This window comes from Lissotriton helveticus, chromosome 11 (assembly GCF_964261635.1).
Source record: "Lissotriton helveticus chromosome 11, aLisHel1.1, whole genome shotgun sequence".
In the NCBI taxonomy this organism is placed as follows: domain Eukaryota; kingdom Metazoa; phylum Chordata; class Amphibia; order Caudata; family Salamandridae; genus Lissotriton; species Lissotriton helveticus.
Window position 1 is genome coordinate 131,038,790 of NC_136072.1, and position 15,083 is coordinate 131,053,872.

A 15,083-nucleotide genomic window follows, 5' to 3' on the forward strand; every position below is an offset into this window, starting at 1 on the left:
ATTTCACATAGTCAACTTTTAACTAGTATACATTCTAGCGACCAAATAACAAACTTTGAAAGTATTATCAACAATCTTAAGAGAGCTCTCTTAGATAGGATAAAACAAGATAAAAATAGTAATCACAAGAAGAACAATAAAAACCCAACCAGGAGATCTTTGACCTCGAAGAAGCTCAACAAACTCATTCGAGGCCAATACTTGAAATCTTCACCTGTAATTCAACAAGAAATTAATAAACTAAAAAATCAATTAAGAAGAGAGAAGAATAGCCAAAAAAGAATGTTGCAGGATAAAAATTGGGTTGATATCCAAGTAGCGGCTAAAAAATACAATCAAAGAAAATATTGGTCCCTAATTGCCAAAATGACAGGAACAAAAAAGAAACTACAAGCTATACCAGTTCCACCGCAGGAATGGGAAATCTAACCGACCTATACAAGGAAAATTTAATAAAATCAGACAGAAAAGACACTGACACTATTTTGGAAAACAAATCTATTATGATAGCAAAAACTACAGCATTTTCCATAGAAATGCATATCAGAAAAGCAAGAAGCACCGCCGCGTCAGGTCCTGATCAAATACCCATTAAGGTTTTGCAGTCATATCCTAAAGAATGGAGTCAGATGTTACAACCGCTCTTCGACTATATCTTCAACACTGGGAGACTACCAACGTCGTGGCAGGGAAGTATTATAATTCCAATTTATAAAAAGGGGAGTAAATATACCGCTGGCAACTACCGCCAAATAGCGTTGATGGACGCTACTGGAAAAATCTTCGCTGCAGAGGTTTTGGATAGACTAAAAGACTGGGCCTTCTCGCAGGGTTTAATACCTAAGTACCAAGCAGGCTTCCGACCTAACCATTCAGTTACTGACAACATATCAATTCTCCAGACTATTTTAGATAAATACATCGTACAGAAATTACAACCAGTGTACGCTGCGTTTATTGACTATTCTACAGCTTTCGATCGCGTAGACAGACCTACACTGTGGAAAAAGTTAAGGAGACTGGGAATTCCGGAATATCTACTGCAGATCATAATTAACCTTCATACCAACACTTGGTCCCAGGTGCAAATGGGGAATGAAAAAGGACTAACCAAATCGATCAAAACCGCTAATGGCCTCAAACAAGGGTGCCTTTTAGCAGCAATATTATTTTCACTGTATCTTAGTGATTTACCGCACCATTTGCAACAATGCTCTAGTTTGCCCCCAAAGATTGCTTCACATAGTGTTCACGCTCTGCTATACGCAGATGACATTGTAATGTTGGACCTTACACCCTTTGGTTTGCAAAAGCTACTGGATACTTTAAATGATTACTCAAAGGACCATTTTTTTATTCCAAACTTAACAAAAACCAAAGTGGTAGCTTTTTCTGGTAGGAAACAAAGTGTAAAATATTGTTGGAAACTTGACGGGGTTAGAGTAGAAGAAGTTGATGAATATACTTACCTCGGCAGGATTTTCTCAAAGAACTTGCAAAATACAAAACAGATAAATAATTTAAAGAGAAAATCAGAATTACACGCCGGGGCTCTTTCCAGATTGTACTCTGCTACAGGAAACAGGCACTTCTCTTCATTGTTAAAAGTGTATAGAGTAAAAATTCCTCCGGTTTTATCTTATGCTACCGAGCACATACCAATAAAGCAATGGTCCTATATGGACCTAACCGAAGGGAAAATTTTGAAAAAAATCTTAAAGGTTTCTAAATCAACACCTGTTCAAGCCCTAAGACTGGAATTTTCATTAACAAGCTCTTATGCTACAGCTGTTGCCAACGTCATCAGATGGGCTTATAATATCCTGCACGCAAAGGAAGGATCATTGCGATCCTTGCTAAAGACCGTGATATTTGAATTAAACGCATCAAAACTCAACTTTTACAGGAATATGTCAGCTGCATTTGAAATTGCTAAACTTACTAAAGACATTTTGCTTACCTGGTCAAATTTCCAATTGAAACACTTTCTAAAATGCTTTACACCTAGACTGAGCTTTGATCTTGATCTTGCATATTGTAGTAAGTTATCTACATATAAACTCTATACTGAGACATTGGAATATAAGCAAATACAGCCATATTTAAGGTTTTCCCTTACGCATGGTGCAAGAAGGGCTATATCAATGTTGCGCTTAGGTATTTTACCCGTGTCAACCTTTACCTCTAGATGGTCACTAGCTGGTTCTCCGATATGTAAACTCTGTCAAGGTGGTGATCAAGACATTGAGCATATTTTATTCGTATGTCCTCATCCAAATACAGTTTCAGCACGGGCAAGATATCTCGACCCGATATATCGCAAATGTAAAATTACTACAGTAAAAAATGTTTTACTAGTGGGCAAACAACCACCCAGTGAATGGGTTTGTTATAATTTTTATAAATTTCTAAAGTCTTCTTTAATATTATATTAACTTTTGTTGATTTATCCTCATGTAAACTGTTTTTAAATTTGTGGTCCTCAGTTGAGTACCAAAACAAATAAAAATCTTTTTGACTTGACTTTCATCAGCATCTGCCAACTGTCAACAAAAAAGGGGGACAAAAACAGTGCGGAAAAGGAAACCTGTACGTGTTGTGTAGGTGACCCACTGTGGTATGCCAAACTCACACCTTGAGATCTGGTCCCACCACCTTTAAAAAGAGCTAGGCTACACTGGCTCGTCTAATTTTATTCCATGCTTTGTGCCCACTCTGCTTAAAAAACCAACATGTTTCATTGCCTAGTCTTCTTTACCGGCAATTTCATCAGGGTTAAGGGTCAGCGTGATCTCTGCACATCTTGATTCTCCGTATATTGTACCTATGGTTGTACATAAAATAAAAGCACACACAAACATTTACTCACTGTGTCTTGCTAGGAACCCCCCAGATTGTACACACTTTTAGGTCTGGCTACAGACCACTTTCGTTATCTTCCCCTCTTTTGTTACTAGTTTGTGTAAGTTTCCGTGGAAGATCCTACTGAACTACCTAAAGCAGTATAGCTTTCATACCTCATGCTGTTGCATCTTCAGTAAATCATTCTGCCTCCTGTGGAGTGCTTTTAATGCAATGCACAAGGGACTATTTTACAGCTACAGTACACTCAACCATTACACTTTTTGCCACATACAATTGCTTTTCTCTCTACTATTATCACCACCAATAACTTACCAGAAACACCGTCAATACCAATAACACCACAAATGCCAATATAACCAACTATACCACAGTGCCGCCACCACTGCAACTACCACCAGAAATACCAATATAACCACCATCTGTATTTACAAAGTATTGGCAAAGCGAATAAGTCTGGACTTAATGTGGGATCACGAGACATATCAACACACACCCCAAAGTAGTGGTCACCACACTTGTAACTATACTTGCATCAGAGTTTTTATAGGAAGAGTATTTTTTGTTTTGCTAATACCTTTAGTGCCATTTCACACAACTGCATGAAACTTATTAAAAAAAAGTTAATCCACATCATCTCTTTTCTGGAAGGTTTAGGCCAATAAGTCAAGCAAGAGGCCAAACAAAGGGGGTGGGTGGGTCGGTCACAAAATATTGATTTCCCATTTTAATTCCCATATGAAACTTTGCTCTTCCATGCAGAAAAACAGCTGAACAGAATTACATCAAATTTGGCAAAAAGTAAGAACTTTACTCAAAGTGTGCTTTGTGACTTGGTAAAAATCTTTTCAATTGTTTTTGAGAAATGAGTGTTTAAAGAGGTGGTAAGGTTGTTCTTTGAGGGATGAAAACGTTTGGCATATCTGGAAAGGGCTCTCTGAGGGAGATTTGTTTCCTGTGGTCATTTCAGTACCGCTTTTTGATTGGCTGACTGCAACTCGGATGACATTGTTGCGACTTCCATCACAGGATTCTGTGACTTAATCCCTGTGTCCTGAAAAGGTTTAAAACATAGTATATAAAAGGGCCAGAGTATTGACTAAGACCCCCTAGTCCTGGTGGGTGGGACACAGAAGGCCACTCAAGGTACCAAAATGTAAAGTTGTTTTTTCCATGCCTCAGGTATTATAGTACTCCCGCAAGACCCAGTGTGGATTCCCAAGAGGTTCCACGGTTTACCCTGCAAGCTTCCTCAGGGAAGTTTACAAGGCATTGCAGTACCATGGGGGTAAGGCTTAAACACCCGTAGGAGTACTACAGTACATGTGAAAAAAGGAGTAAAAAATGTTTTAAAAAAATAAATGTCATGTATCTGCAGGGGCTTGAGCACAGGGCATTGCTGAAGGCCATTCACAGCAGTAAGCGTGCCACTATGCATGGGCAAAGGCTATGTGTAGCGCTGGGTTGGGCCCCACAGACTTTACAGCCAAAGCCCTAAAGCGGAGTTTATTCAACATATATGTGTGTGTGTTTTTTTGTGGAAATCTTTTTATTAAAAGAAAAAAAAAATCAAATAATAGCACAAAGAACAACGCACATACAAAAGAGCAGTCGTATAGCAATATGATCAGGATAAAAACAAATGTGTCCAACAAATAATCGTAAACAACTCGATTGGGCATATTGTATTGGAGCTAAAACCCGGGATGTCTACTGAGGGGTTGATCTCAGGGAGCATGGGACTACAGCAATTCCCTGTCAACGGCAAATGGAGAGGTGTCTTTAAAGGGGGGCATAGCCAACCTCTGCTTTCGTTCCAGGGGGCCCACATTTTTGTCCACTTGCCCGGGCAGCCTCTGCTTTCATACACCGCTCTATCAAGCCTGCATGCACCAGTCCATATCGGACTCCCAATATGAACACTTCAAGGCCACTCCCCCCTTCCACATTCTCACAATGTTGCGCTTAGCAACCATGCACCCCACAGAAACCCACAGTAGCTCTGGCCTCATCAGGTCAGTGGCTTCCCACATATTCAAAAGAAATAGCCTCGGAGTAGCTTCAATCCCCTTACCGCAAATCAAGAATAAGGATGAGATGATCTCTACCCAGTAGCTCTGGGGAGTTGGCCATTCCCACCATTGAGGCAAATAGGTGCTCACCTGGCCACAGCCACGTGGGCACACTGGAGAATTAAGCAGACCCAGTTTAACCAAAGCAGAGCTCGTATAATAGACTGTGCAGCAATTTAAGTTGAATTAATTTGAACCTGGATCGAACCGCCACCTCACGAGGGGAAGCGAGGGACTCCCGCTAGTCCTCATCGTCAATATCACCCACGTCTGCGCACCATTTCGTACGGACTTTATCAAGAAGGTCCAACTAATTATTAAGGAGGCTTCGGTAGGTTAGAGAGATGGCCTTATCTGGAAGGTAGTCATCTAGGAGTCTATCCTCCAAAGGGGAGGACACAGGTAGTTCGTCTCCCCTGGAAAGTGCCTTAGATGGGGCTGCGCATCTGGAGATAACGGAAGGCTTTGTTCTCATGCAGGTGAAATTTGTGCTGCAGGTCACTATTCACCCGCCACCCACAAATCCCCCAACCTGGACAGTCCAATCAGGTCTCACTTATCAAAGCCCGGCTGACGCCAAAGCAGGCCCAAGCGACAGGAATCGAACAGTGGTGTCGCTTGCATGAGTCTGCTCTTCCATCCGAGTGCCGAATTTGCCGCATGCCAGATAGAAACAGTCGTAGAGGTTGGAGTAAATTTCTGTTCCAGTTTGTGTCCCCACACAATGCCCTCAAGTATGTACCAGGTAACATATTGTGCCTGTCCATCTGATATGCAGGGTTGGTAATGGATTGAGAACAATAAGTTGTGAAGCCCAATAGTAGGATCTGATGGCCTGTAGCGCTATGCCACCATCATACCAGCTCTTGGTGAGTTTGGCGAGTGCGAAGTGGTGTGGACCGTCGCTCCATAACAGGCGGCGAACTTCAGAGTCTATGGAGGCAAAATATTGAGGCAAGACCAAGTGAGGTGTATTCTATAATACATACAGAAAATGGGGGAGCGCCTTCATTTTGTAGAGGGCTGCCCTCCTCAGGAGCATGAGAGAAAGGGTCTTCCAATGCTGTACGTCAGCTTTGAGGCGCTGGAGGGGGGGGGGGCAGCAGATTGCGTTGATAGAAGGTCTCCATTTCTGACGTGATATAAATACCCAAATACTGAAAGCCTCCGTCATTACTTTGGCCCCACAGCCCGGTGGGAGTCTGGGTGGGTAACCGCTGAGGATATATATATCAGGGACTTATCCCAGTTGATGGTATAACCTGAATATTTTTGAAAAAGGAGTAAATATATGGAGTGCGTAATGAATCGAAAATCTAGGCCTAGCCAAATAAAGCAAAATATCGTCCACAGAGGGACACTTTGCCCATCCAGTCCGGTGACCAATTAAGTCCCTGAATCATGGGATCTCCCCTGAGCCAAATAGCTTGAGGCTGAAGCACCAGGGCAAATAACAAGTGAGATAAAGGGCACCCCTGTCTAGTGCCAAGTCCCAACTCAAAAAAGGCAGGTCTACAACCATTCACCACAATTCTCGCCAGGGGTTTAGAGTAGAGGAGATGCACCCAAGACAAAAATAGATCACCAAAACCATATCTCTCCAACTTGGCGAAGAGGAAAGGCCATTCAATCATATCAAACGCCATTTTAGCAGCCAAGGACATAATAACTGAGTCCTCCTGTATCGTGATAGTTCGCTCCAGAACCCCGAATAGACGGCGCAAATTAAGTGCAGTGTTTGTGGTTGGCATAAATCCGTTTTGATCCGGGTGGATCAGTTTCTGATGAAGGGGAGAGATGCGAAGAGCCAGGATTTTGGCCAGAATTTTAACCTCGGGTCGAGAAGAGAGATAGGCCGATGGGAAGAGCATCGATCCGAAGGCTTTCCATGTTTATGGATGACAAATATACTGGCTAACCGCTGCATAGCCAGGAGAACACCTGCTTGTACACTTGCGTTGTACACACGCAGTAAGTAAGGGGAGATGAGCAAAGCCTCATTTTTATACAATTCAAATCGAGAGTCCGCTAGGGCCCATGGCTTTCCCAGACTGTAAAGAGGAGATGGCCTTAGAGATTTATTCAACCGTTAGTGCCCCGTCTAATCTTTTGATCTCCTGAAAGTCCAGGCGCGGCAGCGTAGCCTGCAACTCAGCTGCCTCCTCTCGAGTGGAGGCAGACACAGGGGAGTAAATTTGGCGAAAATGGGTGGCAAAGGCATCTGCAATTCCTACTCTGTCATGATGTCGAATGGCACAGTCGTCAACAATTTCCACCACCCATCTATTAGCCAGATCCCTCCTGTCCAGCCAGGCCAACAACTTGCTGGCTTTATCCCCAATATATATGTGTGTTTTTTTATCATTAAAATATATATGTTTTGGTGTTTTTTGTTGTTGTTTTTTTTAGATCGTATTGATTCAAATTCCCCTTTGGTGGTCAGCCAATCAAACAGCAGTACCTAAATGGCCAACAGGAAACAAAACTCCTTCAGCCAATCAAAAAGCCCTAGTTCGGGTTGTAGTCCTGTTCAAAATCCCTATGGGAAACTCACATTGTTAACACCCCATTTTCTAGGCCATCGCTTGAAGGATTACTCCGAAACTTTCCATGCACAACTAGATTAACCGTGCTACTTTTCTGGGAACATTTTGTTAAGATAGCTTAAACTGTGTCAATGTTATTGGCAAAACAAAAAATGCTTTTCCTACGGAAACCAACTCCTAACTATAAGTACCTACTGGTGACAATTAAAACACACAATATTATATATAATACACAAAGGTTGCCCCTCGAGATGCCTCACACAGTGAAAGATGCGCACACCACAACACAGGTAGCAGTTCGTGGCAAAAATGTTCGATCCCCAGGTTGCATACTATCCAAAAAGCCAAACGCGTTGCGAGCTTCAAGGAGCTCTTGATCACTGGCAAATACAAAGGCAAGAAACAGCCATTGGGAACACGCGTAGCGGAAATGGCATGCTGGTACATATAGTCCAAAGTATAGCCACTGTAGACTCATGGCACTTCTTTAACCGAGTGGCTGGCGTTTCTGCCTTCAATACAATCAAAAATCCATGTACGGTAAATGTGATGCAGGCACTGTGCTTCAGTGCTAATATCACTGCATGTGAGGCCCCCCACTGTCCATACCTCACGCTGGTGTATCCCAGCGCGCTGGATCCGCCAAACACGTCGGGGCATCTCGCGGCCAGGCGAGCCGCTCATTTAGTCAATACACAAAGGTTGCCCCTCGAGATGCCTCACACAGTGAAAGATGCACACACCACAACACAGGTAGCAGTTCGATCTGAAGGCAGAAACGCCAGCCACTCAGTTAAAGAAGCACCATGAGTCTACAGTGGCTATACTTTGGACTATTTGTACCAGCATGCCATTTCCACTAAGCCCACTGGGGCGGTACTCTGCAAATATTAAAGAGCATGTTCCCAACGGCTGTTTCTTGCCTTTGTATTTTCCAGTGATCAAGAGCTCCTTAAAGCTCGAAAGGCGTTTGGCTATTTGGATGTATGCAGCCTGGGGATCGAACATTTTTGCCACGAATTCACGTGGATGTCCCGCACTTGTATTTTTCCTAAAGCTCCCCCGGTGGGAATTGTGAGATAATGGGGGGGACTGAGGGACAGGCGACCCACCCCTCCCGGATTTAATCACCGGGGGACCCATATCCTGGGGCTCAGCCCTATAAAATATTTGGAAGGAGCGTGCAGCCCCCCATCCCAGGCAGATTATTGCCCCAGGACCACCACCACCCCTCCTGGGGCTGGCCAATCAGAATTAAGGAGGAGGGCCCCGGCCCACCTTCCTTGGGCCATTATTGGCCTTGGAGACTTCATACCCCCCCCCCCCCCCCCCGAGGCCCAGCCTTATAAAATACTAGGAGGGGGGGCACAAGGTCGCCCTCCGGAGCTGATTTTGGCCCAGGGGACAGCCATCACCCGGGGACTAGAGATATCATTAAACGGGAGGGGGGCCAAGCAGTCCCCCCTCCCTCTGCCATTTTCGGCCCAAGGTATCCCAACCCCTGGGGCCCAGCCATGCAGAAAAATGGGAGGCGGGCAATGCACGCCTCTCTTAGAGCTATTAATAGCTCTGGGGACTGCATGCCTCAGGACCAGCTCGGCTATGTCCCGGGGTGTCCACCCCTGGGACATAGTGGTTAAAGTGCAGGGAGGGGAACCTGTGTTTGCTCTTGCATAGCAGGAGCAATTTCAAAAGGTCCTGCCATGAGAGAGGAAACACCAAGTGTGCTCCCAGCGGGCGGGACCAAGAAAAATGTCCTGCCCACTTAGAGCAGACTTTTCATCAGTTTCCTTGCCTGATGTGGGCAGGTAACTGGATGAAAAAATGTATCCCACCCTCAGGGAGTGGCTGTTTAGCTGCTCCCTGCAGGTGGGAGCAATGTCGCTGGAGGCAGGGACCTGTCCGGGGTCATTGGGTCTACCCCCATGGCCCCAACAATAACACAGTGAGTGCCCTAGGTGGGATTCAGGGCAGCCACCTTATGGGGACCCCAGGGCCAATACTGGTCGAGGGAGGGAGCTGTGTGGCCCCTCCCTCTTCAGACAATGGCAGGGGAGATGGGGTCCCTCAGCAGGAAATCAGCCTGGGAGGGGGGCTGCATGTCTCCCTCCCCATTTATAGTAAGGCAGAGACACTGTAGATGGGGTCCCCGGGGCAGGGAGCTGCATGCCCCCTCCCCATTTACATAAGGCCGGGCCCTGGGAGATGGGGTCCCTAGGCGAAATACATCTCGGGAGGGGGGGCTTGCCTGCCTGTGGGGGTTTGGCCACAGGGAGTGAACACAGGCCAGGCTTTCTGGCCAACGACTTTGCACTGCACAGGGGTGGTTGCATGTGAGGGGTTGGCTGCAGGCCCTGTGGGCAACCACCCTACTGAGTTAAAAAAAAGCCTATAAATTCACTGACAAATAGAAAGGTCATAGGGTTGTTATAGTTAGGTTCAGAATTTTACACACAAAACCATACAAAATTCAGTTGCTATAGTCAGATATCTCAAGTAACCATACCTTATGCCTGAAGGTAACTAGAACTTGCATCTTCGCAATGCATTGCTAACTACCCCACATATTACACTTGTAACATCTTCTATGACATCCCCAATAATATCAGTGCAGTATCTGCAATAAAATTATTGATGAGAACACTGTGCATGGCGGGGCGCGAGTTATAGTTACCGGAGATAACTGGTACTAGAACACCTGAATTTCAATGGTTGTGTGTGTAAGTTTTTTTTATTTTAATTCCCAACTGTACTGTCCCTGTAACATTTGAAATGTACTGAAAAAAAGGCTAAAGTTTCATTATGGTTAGGTATGGTAATAGGATTTTAGCTTACATTTAAAAAATAAAAAAATAAAAAAAGAAATTCACTGAAAAAAAGCAAAGGTCCACATGAGATTTTAGTTATGTGTTGAAATAAGATAAATACTAATGTTTGCATAGTAAAAAAAAACAATTTTTTTTAAACACATATTGAAATTCACGGGTTATAGTTCACTGATCCTACTAGAACTTGCACCTTTCCATGCACTGCTTTGTACCTTACATACACCACTAATAACATCTCAAATGACATCATACAATCATTGTGAATCTGTTCTATACGGCTTGTGGACTTGAAGTGTTTCAGCACTCTACACCTGTGGACAATGCTCTATTCACCTTGGTGGGATAACCCTCTTAAAGACGCCACGTGACCCGCAATTTTAAGTCGAGAGGTTGCCAGGTGCGCATTTGCTACTGAAAATAAACCTTCTGTTAGGCCACCATGGATAACCTGGTGTAGTTTAGTAAAGTACAGTACACACATTCCCGAAATGGCTGCATACAACTTTAAAACCATGATAACAATATCAGTGTGAGATAAACACCTTCGAAGTTGGGCAACTCTATATTCTACATTATTCAACAATCTGCAATGCCTAAAAATCTTCAGCAAAGTTCTGGAAATAAACTGCCAAATCTTGTAAACATCCTGGCTAGATAAAATGTGTCTATACCACTATTTCAACTAACAGGGGTGTATCTCCTGATGTCCACTAGTGGATAGATAATTTATTGACAACAGGAGCTTTGGCTTTTTGCACGGATTCTTTTTTTGACAGCCTTTGGTGTTAATCCGCAACCTATTTGTAAACATACCTCTGCAACACACAGAGGAACTCAGCCTTTACCTTGTTTAACATGGAGTATTTATTGCACCCCAATCTTTACTAATTTGTAAACTATTCGCCTTATAACTTTTATCATGCACAATCAGATTTGTCTCCAGCGTTACACTATTTTCATTTTATGGACTCACGCTTGTATAATCAGTAACTATATGACTATGGTGTTATCCATGATCAATGAGGTAATTTCAGATGTTATCCGCTTAACCGCGGCCGCAATTCCACCGTGGTGCGGCAGTTTAGCGGAGTGTGCCCGTCCATTGGCCACGTTGGCCAATGGACGGGCGCAGCACTACGAAGGTAGTGCGCGCGACGGCCGTTGGCTGACAGAAGCACGCAAGGGGTTATTAGTGATACCATGATGATACCATGAATTAATATGTCATGAGTGATGTAATATGTGAGGTCAAAAGCAGTGCATGGTGGGGCACAAGTTATTGTTAGCTTAGTAAATTACAACTGGTGAATTTCAGTTTTTTTTGCTTTCTGAACATTCATTTTTAATCTTTTTTCAACACCTAATTATAAAGTAACTTTAACCTTTTGTTTTTTTCAGTGAATACACGTATACCTGTCTCTGATTGCACACATTGTCACGTGGTGCCAGTGGGACATGTTGTGCGGAATGGGTCACCAGTACTGCTGGATACATGTTCCTTTTGATATGTATAAGATGTTGGAAGGGTTTAGAAACAGCAGGGTAAATAACAGAGACCTGTCGATTAAGTGCAAATTAAATCATACAGTTCCCACCCACATACAATTGTAGGTGTCCATGTAATTTGTTAAAACATTTTGTTATCTCCGGACCCACATTTCCTAAGAGAAAGGCTACTCGAAAGCAGTTATGTTTTCTGCCCCGGCGTGGCTGCATACGCAATGTTTACCAAGTGAAGCTTGTTCATCCTTGAACAATAGATACTCTGTGGGAAACCAAGCTAATGAAAAACAGATCACCAAGCCAAAAAACTGCAACTCAAAACAAGGAGAGCAAGAAAAACTGTTCTTTCTGGACTGCCTTGCCTACCTACACTGCCAGTGGAACTGCCCCCTCCCAGCCCCCAAAATAAGGCAAGAGGAAATTCCGGTACTGCAGGTTTCGCGTGTGTTTTCAGCTAGTCCGTCTGGTTTCACGAATTCAACCTACTGTAACCTTTGATTTAACAACCTACCATGTGCCACAAAAAGATAGAAACATTTACTGACAAACACCAACAATATAAGTGTGATGTTTGTATGCCCCGAACAACAGCTTCTCGCGCATTTATGCATGGCATTAGAGCCATAGAAGGCCAATTTTAACTATTCAAAGTGTAATAAAAGTTGCGTTCATTAGAACTGCTCTAATAACGTTCTTCACTGCCTGGCATCTAGACACACACCCAATATGTTGCTGTGCTCTTAATACATGCCACCATTCCAGTTGCAACACTGATCATCATTTACAATGCACATCTTAAAAGTACATTAAGTTGTAAATGGGTCATAAAAAGTTCTCATAATAACAGTGCTATCGCCCAACTGAGTTAACATAATTGGACTGATCTAGCTAAGATGAAAGGCGGAGCAGCAGAATTGGACCACCGATTTCTTCAGAAGGCGCTGAACGAAAAGAACTGCTGTTCTTTTTGTCTGTCATCATTCTGATTTATGGATTTAAAAAGTCAGAGGCAGGCAAGCTTGGCTATTCTTGTGTTCTCCTTCGTATTCTGGGACTTGTAGTGCTATTATTTTGTAAAGGGAAATAAAAAAAACTACTGGCACAAAAATACGACTAGAAGACAGGGCGAAGCACTCACGCCTACAGCGACATAAGTCTCTGGTTCTTTTGATGTAAGTGACCGGTAGAAACCAAAGTACCCTTCAACACTGTACCCAAATCAGCACTGCAATGGGTGCCTGGAAGCATTCGTGAAGCGCCCGAGGGTGAGGAGTGCATTTTTGGCGAATTAATACTTACTGGAGGTTTGGTTCCTCACAAACTGGAACCCTCGAGTTGCCCAGGTGGTCCATGTGTGAGTCCCACATCCAGTCCAAGCGTTAAATTTCAATTCCAGGGCATCTATTCCTGGTTACGCCATTGCGCACCACAAACTACAAGTCCCAGAATGCAAAGCAAACACCTAGAAACGACTAAATCCCCACAGGTGTGCCTGGAAAGCTCGAAATCTCTCAACAACACGTGAGAACATTTAAGACAAACTCCACAATGTCACAGAAAATAATTAAAAAATGTAAACCTATATTTTCAGCACATCCTTACATTTTACAACGCGCGTGCGTGCTTTAATTATGTGGCACTTAATTGTAACTTAACATATTAAAACGTTTTTACAAAAATGACCCCCCCCAGACAAAACTTCTTAACCAACCAGAACACTTTCCCAGTTTGTGTATCCTCCAAGCATGTCTGTGTACGAATGCGGCATACTTAACAGTCATTGGTAACATTAGTTTGACTTAAAGCCCTCCAATTGTGGTTTCCCATGGGCTTATACGCGCATTTGTTTCCTAACCAGGTACAGCAGCCCCCCTTTCCCAGTACTATTCTGCCCTCCCCTTTAACGTATTACAAAATGTTTCCCGCGCTATTGCAAGGCTCACCTCGGCGTTTGGGCGTGCTATACTGCCCTGGCGCCTCCGCCGCGCAGCGTGCGCTCCCCTGCCGCGTGCACAAGTGTACACCTCCGACGCGCTCCGTGCAAGTAGGTCAGGTGCTCGCGCCACACCCCGCTCCCCTTTGTTTCCATCCACCTATGGCTGGCGCTCCTTCTAATGATTACTTATTGACTGGAAGACAACGGCACGGATCGTTCCCAGCGTCACCTTGGAGATAATGAGAGCTTGTTGTGTTTTCATTCCTGCGCTTGGCTCGAAGCGCCCCTCTGTGAACCGGGGGTGGAGGAATGCGTCTCCTCGGCGTTTCTGTGCACACCGACCCGCCCGCCTCGGATAAAATCAGTGTTCTGTCTCCCTCAGCTGCAGTCAGGACTGCGGGCTCCAAACAGCATTGCATATAAATTTCAATAAAAAATTGAAACACAAAAAAAAACAACAGACAGCATTGCAGCAAATACGGCTGAGGCTTACCTGACCGTCTCCCCGATACTGCAGTAAAAATGCAAAACCCACCGCGGAATAAAGCCCAGCAAGCAAGTTGAGACCCCCCCCAACACCACGCGCGCACAAATGCGCATAGGTGTGCATTGTACAATTAAACGAATGCGTCTATACCAATAACTATTATTTCAATGCTGTTTGCAATAAGCATTTTTGTTGCAAACTGGAACAACGCGTCACAAATAACTTAGGCAAAAGTACATAACGTAATATTACGTTTATTTAAAGCTTTTACGTGCCAGGACTCACTGGTAAGTCCTTACCTGAGCCGTTCATAAAACTGCTCTTTTACACTGTTGACTGACCCTGCGTCGGGAATGCCAGGTAATTTCGATCAGTGTTAAACATCTTGACAGACACACTGTTCAAAACAGTGTGCCACGATAACAAAGAACAAAAGGTACACTGTGTGTTTTTACGGTCAAATGTTCCCATTACTTGTTAGGTTCGTTGTTGTAAGACCTAGATTTTCACTGTCTCACATTTACTAAATGAGGCGTGTCTGCACCTGCCAGATAGGGACATTGACACATTTCAGGTTCCGTGCCAGTGTTTCATCCAGGTCAGGTTTTTTCTTTTACTATTAGGATAGATGTTCCTATCCTGCTACAAGGAAAACACTCCACCAGAAATAGCGTAAAAGGCCATTTTATTAGGACATGGTTGCATAATTTCAACTTTATTAACAAATACCATCAACTTTGTCACTAAGGCCCAAAACCCTCAACCGCATGAGTTCATTCACACCTTCCCCCAAACTATCATTCCTGAACATCATACCTCGTTTTATCCTCCCCTGATAAGGTACCTCCC

At 43.9% G+C, this 15,083-nt stretch overlaps 1 protein-coding gene across 3 annotated transcripts in view; it reads right to left on the bottom strand.

The window, feature by feature from the left end:
- Positions 1 to 13,911, bottom strand: part of SPTSSB (serine palmitoyltransferase small subunit B) — an 82,932-nt gene extending 69,021 nt beyond the window's left edge. The window contains exon 1 of one of the 3 annotated variants that reach the window (XM_078665605.1): positions 13,755 to 13,911. The gene's annotated coding sequence lies outside the window, so the exon portion shown is untranslated. Of the gene's footprint in view, positions 1 to 13,110; positions 13,130 to 13,754 lie in introns of those variants that run through there. The other 2 variants (XM_078665604.1, XM_078665603.1) reach the window with 2 other exon arrangements.
- Positions 13,912 to 15,083: the final 1,172 nt, after the last annotated feature.